This window comes from Canis lupus, chromosome 11, assembly GCF_048164855.1.
Source record: "Canis lupus baileyi chromosome 11, mCanLup2.hap1, whole genome shotgun sequence".
NCBI lineage: Eukaryota > Metazoa > Chordata > Mammalia > Carnivora > Canidae > Canis > Canis lupus.
The window spans coordinates 42318701-42328193 of NC_132848.1; the positions used below are offsets into that span (position 1 = coordinate 42318701).

A 9493-nucleotide genomic window follows, 5' to 3' on the forward strand; every position below is an offset into this window, starting at 1 on the left:
CAAATAAATAAATGAAAAATTTTTAAAAAGAAAAAAAAAGAAAATTCACCATCAGTTATTCACATCCCTAGGTCACTAGATCTCAAAGCATGTTCCCTGAACCTAAAGCATTGGCATAATCAGGGACTTGTTAGAAATTCAATTCTGAAGCTTACTTCAGACCTACTGCATCGGACAGTCTGGAATGGAGACCAAAGCCATGAGGTGATTTTGTTTTAAAGATTTTATTTATTTATTTATTCATTCATTCATTCATTCATTCATTCATGAGAGACACAGAGAGAGAGGTGGAGACACAGGCAGAGGTAGAAGTAGGCTCCCTGTAGGGAGCCCGATGTGGGACTCGATCCGAGGACCCCAGGATCATGACCTGAGCCAAAGGCAGATGCTCAACCACTGAGCCACCCAGGTGCCCCCATAAAGTAATTTTGAGACATCTTAACTTTAAGAATCACTTCCCTAGATCAGACTTGTGAGCCTTAGATGTATTAGCCTAACATGCATTAGAATTACCACAGAATTGTTAAACACAGATTCCTCTGTCCCACCACCAAAACTGATTCAGCAGGACTGGGAAGGGGTCTGAGTATTTGGACTTCTGATGAGTTCTCTGGATGTGCTCCTGGTCCATGCCCCACACTCTGAATGGGACCATATTGGAAACTCAGAGAACTCTCAGTAAAAGCAACAACTTTCCCATGTCTTTGACATTATTCATTCCATTTTGTTCAATCTTGGATACTGTTTCATATCTTTGCACCCCGGATCCTACTTAGTCTTTATCACTCGTATCAAAAACCATCTTCCCCAGAAAAATAGGTGGACCCCTCCCATCCCTCTATTTCCCCAGGATTGTGTGTACACATCAGTAATAACACTCATGGTGTTGTAATTATTTAAATCTCACTCTTTTCCGATGCATTTTCTATCTCTGCTTTCCTAAGCTTGAACGCACTTAGCCTTCAAAATATTTGTTGAATTAATATATGTATGAATTAGTGCATGTCAGGCAAAAGAAAATTAATCTTATATGTATTCATGAAAAACATTTTTCTTGTATGTTGTTTATATTATCACAATATTTGAAAAATTAAATGTATAACAATACACCAGGGTTTGTGCAGCTTCATTAATAATAAACATAGCCAAATTTGTGGATGACTGAATGCTTGACTGGTTAGATAACCTAAAAACTGTCATTAGTAATCTTATGGCATGTGGCAACAAGGGCTCGAAATGCTATTGTAATTCTATTAAAATAAGAGACGCTAATGTTTGAATAACTAAAGTAGAAGAGAGATTATGTTGAAGGGCAACTTCTTAAGAATCATTACAAGTTAATTTACAAAGAGAACTACTGGAAAACTCCTCAATATCCCCCCCCCCCTTCTAATTTCCATAAAATAAACTGGTATTTGAGTGGAAGGTGAATAGGGTCTGCAGCTCACATTCATGCAAATTCAAGTCAATTCATGACTTAGTTTAAAATGGCCTGCTGGCTCACAAGTGGTAACATTACCTTGAATTTTATAATTTCATTATGTGCAATGTCATTATGGTTTTCAAATCAAGCATTAGAATAGGCACAGGTTGCTGATAATATTATATACCTGGGCCTTCTAAGAACTAACAATGAAAATATTCCGTACTACTTTTAGACTTTTTTTTTTAAGATTTTCCATTTATTTACCATAAGAGACACACACAGAGAGAGGCAGAGAAATAGGTAGAGGGAGAAGCAGGCCCCCTGCAGGGATCCTGATGTGGGACTGATCCCAAGACCCCAGGATCACGACCTGAGCCAAAGGCAGATGCTCAACCACGGAGCCACCCAGGTGCCCCCTTTTGGTCTTATTTTAATGCAAACTTACATTCATAATGAAATTAAGATTCATACTTTGTGGTAGATCTGTCATTCCTCAACCTTTAACAAGAGATCAAATACATATGGTCAAAACTGCTAGAAACATCTAAAAGCAGAGGCGTGGGTATTGGTAAATGTATACTCTTTCATCCACCCATTGATCCATTACACAATTTTGAGCAACTGCCTTCTGCTAGGTAGTGGGCACATAACAATGATTAACACATGGTGTTTGGAAGATTCCAGTCTGTGTAAAAGTTAATCAGTTAGTCATGGCAGCGTAGCAAACCAGGGTAGAACTTAGAGGCTTAAAAATAGCAGCCGTTTATTATTTCTTATGTGCCCTCAGGTCAGCTGGGTGGTCCTTCGTTTCCACCGTGTTTTTCCGTGCTACTAAAGTTGGCTGCACATCACATGGCTGGTCCTAGGCCCCATGTGTGATGTGTGGGATGGGACTCCCTGCCCACAATGGGAGAACCCAAGAACCGAACATTCGGTGCAGTCAAGCTACCACATCAATAAATGAGCCTGAGATAGGTAGTAGTGGAGGGCGGGGGACTGGGTGGTTTTCCAGGCAAAGCTCCCTACATGTTGTAAGGTAAGATGGCACACGTTGAGTGTTTGATCATGTGACATGGCCAAAATGTAGAAAGTTATGCTGCAGGGTGTAGAGTGGGAATGGCAGAGGGAGAAAGGCTGTAAAGTTCCTTTAGGAGAGTTTGGGGAGGGGGGGTGCTGTCTACCCTGCAGCAGGCAATGGGGAGTGATTGAAGAGCTGTGTGCTCTACAGAGCTATCTAGGGCAGCTCTAGGACTTGAAGTGTTGAATCGAGATGCATGGACGTGTCCAGGGCAATTTAAATATTCTGACAGGAGATGATAAGCTCCGGAATGTAGCCAACGGCCTTGTGGAAGAGCAGTGGGAATGCTGGGGATACATTTAGAAACTCCTCGTGGATCTTACAGCAGTTTCAAAGTCTTTATAGGGCTGGGAATCAGATGGATTGGGCTGAGTACTGAGCAAGAAGTAGAAATATTAAAGTGGAAACCACAGGCCTTCCATTTTGAAGGAAACAAGAATTTGGCAGGATAGCTGAGTGCCTTGACCGTTTCTCTAGCTTCTGCAAACTTATTTTTCTATATCTGCCCCACATGCGTGTCTGGGATATGTCTTGTCCTGGACAGCCTGAAAACATGCCTGAGTCCCCTTGCCTTGGCCTCCTTCCTCCCTCACGGCCAGCATTCCCTCCTCGCACCCCCATCTAGAGTTAGTCTTTCTCTTGGGATGCACTTTTCAAATGCAGACCAGCAAGCCCAGAGCCCACGCCCAACCACACCCCTTACTGAGCTCTCATACTCTAGGCTCCTATACACCTGCCCTGATTATTTTAAGAACAAGTTTGAAATAACTGACAACCCCTGGGCCACAGAGCTCTCTGAAAGCATCGAACAACTAATCCTAAACCTGCTGATTCTGCCTCATTTTTGTTCCCTTGTGTGGAAACCACTACAAAGGCTTGCCCTTAGTCCCCCTGCCCCCATTCCTCTGACACCACACATGCATGACCAACCCAGGTGCTATGCTGTGTGGCCCCCGGCCTCTTAGGTTAGTGTGTTCCCCTCCTTTGGAGGGACTGTGACTAGTAAACTGACTTCTGAATGGCAATAATCTCCTGGTATCTTGACCTCAGTATACCTCAAATATTCTAATAATCTGCTATATTTTAAAACACCTGAATAAAATACAAACTTGAGGAAAGATTGTTCTCTTGCTTTTACTTTTAAAGTTTCAGCAGGAGCTGATGACCCTCCTGATGTCTGGTGACAAAGGAATTTCTGCCTTCCCTGAATCAGACAACCTTTTCAAATGGGTGGGGACCATCCACGGAGCAGCTGACACAGTATATGAAGACCTGAGGTATAAGCTCTCCCTGGAGTTCCCCAGTGGCTACCCTTACAGCACACCCACAGTGAAGTTCCTCACACCCTACTACCACCCCAGTGTGGACACCCAGGGTAACATCTGCCTGGACATCCTGAAGGACAAATGGTCTGCCCTGTATGATGTCAGGACCATTCTGCTGTCCATCCAGAGCCTGCTAGGAGAACCCAACATTGATAGTCTTTTTAACACACATGCTGCCGAGCTCTGGAAAAACCCCACAGCCTTTAAGAATTATCTGCCAGAAACCTACTCAAAGCAGGTCTCCAGCCAAGATCCCTGACCCTCCAGCCTACTCTCCTTGTGTTGTCTTTTTATTTTCTCCCTACATGGTCTGTCCTTCTCTTCATTTCTGTCTAGGACTCTGTATCTGAAGCTGTGGTGTCATTTTTGTTTTGTTTCTGTTTTTTTAAATTAAGTCTCTGTTTGAGCCCTTGTGATGAATATATTAAATAATACATTAGGTTTGTTTTTTTTTTTAATACATTAGGTTTGTTCATACATTAGGTAGCATGAGTTCATGAAAAATCTTTTTTTTTTTTTTCAGTTCATGAAAAATCTTAAACGGAAAGGGAAAAGTTTGAAAGAGAGAAAATAGTTAATATTCAGAAAAAGGCAGTCGGGGAAAAAAAAAAAAAAGGAACGGGCAAATTAACCTTGGCAAGGGAAGAGAGACCTGTCATAAAAAAAGAATTTTGAGGTAGAGTGGGCAAGTTTATTTAGTAACTTCAGGACTACTGACCTTCATTTTTCTGTGGAGCAGGAAGCGAAGACATCTGGTGTGCGTGTGGGAGGTGCCCGACCAAACTTGGAAGCACTGCAGAGGTGAACAGGAACAGAATGGGAGCTGCCAAGTGCATGGAGGGCTGTGAGTACTGGGGGCATGCTGGAGGTCTGATCGGATTATTCCGAGTTTGGTGGACCACAGGATTTTTGTGGGCCTAATGCTCTTTGAAAGCCCTTTGTAAAACTGATCCATATCATCACTGTGTGGCCGCTCTCTGCCTCAGTGAACCGGTCTGACTAATTGATGAGTAGGCATTCTTCTGTCTATAATGGAGTTAGCCAAGGGACAATGTATGTGTGAAGTCTCATTTTACCAATGGCAGACTTCCCAGTTGAGCGTATCAGAATAACTATTCAGAGCCCATGCACCCACTTTAAATTGAAAATGGCATTGTTAATGCACGTCTGGGATGTATTGAACTTTACAAATAAATAACCCAATAAGATACTGGCACAGATGAAGCACAAAGAAGCTGGGCTGCTGCCTTTCTAGAATATTCGTCTTCCGCTTACCTTCTACTTTCCAACCGTGTTTTGGTTTCCCTTCCCTCCCTCTGATAACTTTCATGGTTTCCTTGTCTGGCTGCTGTCCCTCAAGCTACCTGGTCCTCGACTGTCCCCAAGAGCTGTAGTTAGTGTTTGCTCTTCTGTGGCAGATTTTCTGATCTGGTTCAGTTGGGAAATAATTTTTCCTCCGGATTTCCATGTAGCTCTGCCTCCACCTCTTAAACAGTTACAGAGTGCTCTCTTGTATTTCCATTATTTGTTTCTACCTCTCTAGTTGGAATAAGGATGTAAGAGAAAGGACTGGATTGTGAGTCATGGAAATCACTGATGTTGAGTTCCCAGAAAGTGCTTTCCGACCTTCTGTCTGAGTCTTGTTCCACCACAGTGAAGAGCACAGGACCTCACACACTGTATGAGCCTGGTTTATTTTGGAGGGAAGTATATTCCATAATAATAATAATAATACAATGTTTTCATATTTCCTTCTGGTGCTATCTTTACATTCACATGGCTTCTTTCATTTTTCCCTATGAGAAAAGTTTGGACTCCAGGTTTTAAAGTTTTATTTAAGGGCGCCTGGTTGGCTCAGTCATGATCTTGGGGTCCTGGGATTGAGCCTTGTGTCTGTTTCCCTGATCAGGGGGATGTCTGCTTTCCTCTCTCCCTCTGCCCCTCCCCCTGCCCCACTTGCTCTCTCTCTTTCTTTCTCTCTCTCTCTCACTATTTCAAACAAAATAAAATCTTAAAAAATAAAAAATAAAAATAAAGCTTTATTTAATTATTTTTATTCACGTATGACTTATAGCCTGCAGAAGTTTATCCATTTATGATTTGAAGACCTTTACCAAAAATATGCATCCACGTAAACATAGTCATAATCAAGATACAGAATCTTTCCATCATCTCTAAAAATGTTCTTTTTCTCCTCGGAATCACATGACCCCAACCATCCCAAGCCCAAGACAATCATTGATCTGCTATTTGTCACAGTAGATCAGTTTGAACTTTCTACGATTTTATACAAATGGAATTATATGGCATGTAGTCTTTTCTGCTTTCTTTCCTTTTCCCATATAATGATTTTGAATTGGTCTCTATTATTGTGTGTAACAGTTGTCCATTCTTATTTGTTCTTAAGTAATATTCTACCTGTAGAGTATTCTCAGCTTATTCATTCACTTGTTAGTAAACATTTTTAATGTATTTCAAGGTTTTGGCTGTGATGACTATGTTGTTATGAACATTGACTTGCAAGTATTTACATGGATTGAAGCATTTTTATATCTCCTGGACAAATATCTAAGAGTTGAATGACTGGACTGTATAGAAAGTATCTACTTATATTTTGCAAACACTTGCCAATAGTTCTCCAAAATAGTTATGCCATTCTATGTTCCTATCAGTAATATATGAGTGATTCATGTATTACTTGGTATTTTGGGTCTTTAAAAGTCTTAGCCATTCCAGTAGATATTTAGAGAAATCTCACTGTAAATTTGCATTGCCCTGATTCCTAATGGTATTTTCTTGTGCCCATTGGAATAGAATGGACATTTCTATATTTTACTTTGTAAAATCTTTCACCCATTTTAATACTGGTGGTTTTTAACCTTCTACTATTGAGTTATGAGAGCTATTTATATGCTCTGGATGCAGATTTTTTTGTTCAATATGTAGGCTAAACACATTTTCTCTCATCCCATTGCCTGACTTTTCCCTTTTCAATGGTGTCTTTCAAAAAGCAAAAATTATTAATTTTGATAAAATCAAATGTATTCTTTTTAATTCATGCTTTTTGAGCCCTATCTTGGAAATCATTTTATTCTTCAAGTTAGTAAGGGTTTCTCATTTCTATTAGAAGTTTTATAAATTTAACTTTTACATTTAGATCAATGGTGTATTTTGAATGAATATCTGTGTGTTATGTGAGGTAAGGGTCAATCTTCTCTTTTTCTTTTCTTATATGGCTATCCAGTTGTTTCAACATCATTTATTGAAAGGTCTTTCCTTTCCCCATTGAATTGCCTTGTCATCTTTATCAAGAATTAATTGACCATATATGAGTGTATCTGTTTCTGGAATCTCAATCTTGTTTCATTAATCTATATATCTATTTTCATGTGCAAATCACACTGTCTTAATTGCAGTAACCTTATAGTAATTCTTGAAATCAGGTAGTTTGTAAGTCTTTCAAATGTATTTTAATGACTTAGCTAATCTGGATCTTTTGCATTACCATATAAATTTTAGAATCAGCTCGTCAATTTCTATAAACTGCAGAGTGGTGGTTTGAATGTGACAGCCTTGACTCTATAGATGAATTTGGGGACAATAGAGATCTTTTAATAATGAATCTATCAATCCATAAACATGGTTTATTACTCCATTAATTTATGTCTTTTTTAATTTCTCTCAGCCATGTTCTATAGTTTTCAGTGCTAATACCTTGTGCATCATTTCTTATTCATTCTGAGTCTTTTTAGGATTGTTCACAAAATTGTAAATGTAATTGTTTTTAAGTTTAATTTTCCCAAGTGTTGGTTGTTAGTATATGAAACACACCTGATTTGTTATTATGTACTTCTTACTCTGCGTGCTTTCTCAAATTCTCTTGTTAGTTCTAAAGTCAAAATAAGACTATGTAAACAATCTTGTTCTCCACAAATAGAGATGGCTTTATTTCTCTTTTCTCACCTTTCCATCTTTCATTTCTTTTTCTTATTTTCTTGTACTAATTCATTCTTCAGTGAAGTATCAAGCAAAAGTAGTGAGAGTACACATTTTTGTCTGCTTCCCAAACTTAAGGGGAGGTAACATTTCAACATGTCATCCCTGAACATGACGTTAGTTGCAGATTTTTCTTAGATGTTCTTTCTTAGGGGTCTCCTATTCTGGGTTTGATGAGGTTTTTTATTCATGAATTCATGTGGAACTTGTTAATTTCTTTTTACATCAATTAAAATGTTAATATGATTGTCCTCCATTTTTTAAATTTGGTGGATTCGTTAATTGTTTTAAAGTTAAACCATAACAAGTTACTCCAAAAATTAGCACTTACAAACAATGGACATTTATTATATCATCATTTTGTGGTCAGGAACCCAGGCACTGCTTTGGTAAGTGTTTTTGTCTCAAGATTTCTCATGAGGATTCAGTTGAACTACTATTTGGGGCTGTGTTTTCATATGAAGATATATTGCAAGATTTTCTTCCAGGTTCACTTACATGGCCTCTTTTCCTCATGGGCTATATTGTCGAAGCCTGTTTCTCACTGGCTGCTTTTACAGAGGACTGCCACAATATGACTGCTAGCTTCTCCAAAAGTGATTAGTCCCAGAGAAAGAGAGAACAGCAAGACAAAAACTGTAGATTTTCTAGTAACCTAATGTCAGAAGTTAGAAGTAAGTCACTAAATATAGCCCACACTCAAGAGATTGTAAGAACATGAATTTCAGAAGGCAAAAATCATTTGGAACCACCTCAAAGCCTGCCTACAACACTTAGATTCCTGGATTAAATCTTATTTAGCCATGGTAAATTATATACTGTATACATTGTTGTTGTTTTGATTAACAATTTGTTAAGGAATTTTACATCCCTGTTTATGAGGGACATTAGTCTCTAATTTTCTTATTTTGTAAAATCTTTGTCAGATTTTGGTACAACTTATGTCCACCTCATAAAATGAATTGGGAATTATACGTACCCCCTCTACTTGCTGAATGTTTTGTGTAAAATTGGTGTTTTGTGGATCTTAAACATTGTATAATACTTATTGGAAAACCTAGTTTTCTTCGTGGATAGGTTTGTAATTTAAAAAAATAATAAATATAGTAGTATTGATGTTTTCTGTTTTATCTTTTGCCAGTTTTAGTAATTTACTTCTATGAGATACTTCAGTTCAATTATTTTCACCTGTTATCAGTTTATTTTCACAAAATGATTACTCTTTTAATATCTGCAGAATATGTGGTAATGTTGCCTCTTCATTTCTGAAAATGACAATTTGTGACTTTTGTCTTCAAGTTTTATCAGCTTAATTTATTTTTTCAAATAACTAACTTTCAGTTCCTTTGCTAATTTCTATCGGTGCCCATTTTATACTTTACTGATTTATTTATTTTTTATCTTTTCTGTACTTTGGATTAATTCACTCCTTTTGTCACTAGCTTCTTAAGTTGAAGTTTGGCTCTTTGGTCCTAGATTTTTCTTCTTTCCCAATGCACACATCAAAATCTATAAATCTTCCCCATTAGACTGCTTTAGCTGCATCTCATTAACTTTGAAATGTTGTGTTTTCACTTTCATTCATTTCACGATATTTTCCAATTTCCCTTGTGATATCTTCTTCAACAGTTATATTACTTGGGGAATGCTATTTAATTTTCAAATACT

The 9493-nt window shown here is 38.2% G+C and overlaps 1 pseudogene; it reads left to right on the forward strand.

Moving 5' to 3' along the window:
* Positions 1–3659: 3659 nt before the first annotated feature.
* On the forward strand, positions 3660–4186 carry LOC140642273 (ubiquitin-conjugating enzyme E2 C pseudogene; annotated as a pseudogene).
* Positions 4187–9493: the final 5307 nt, after the last annotated feature.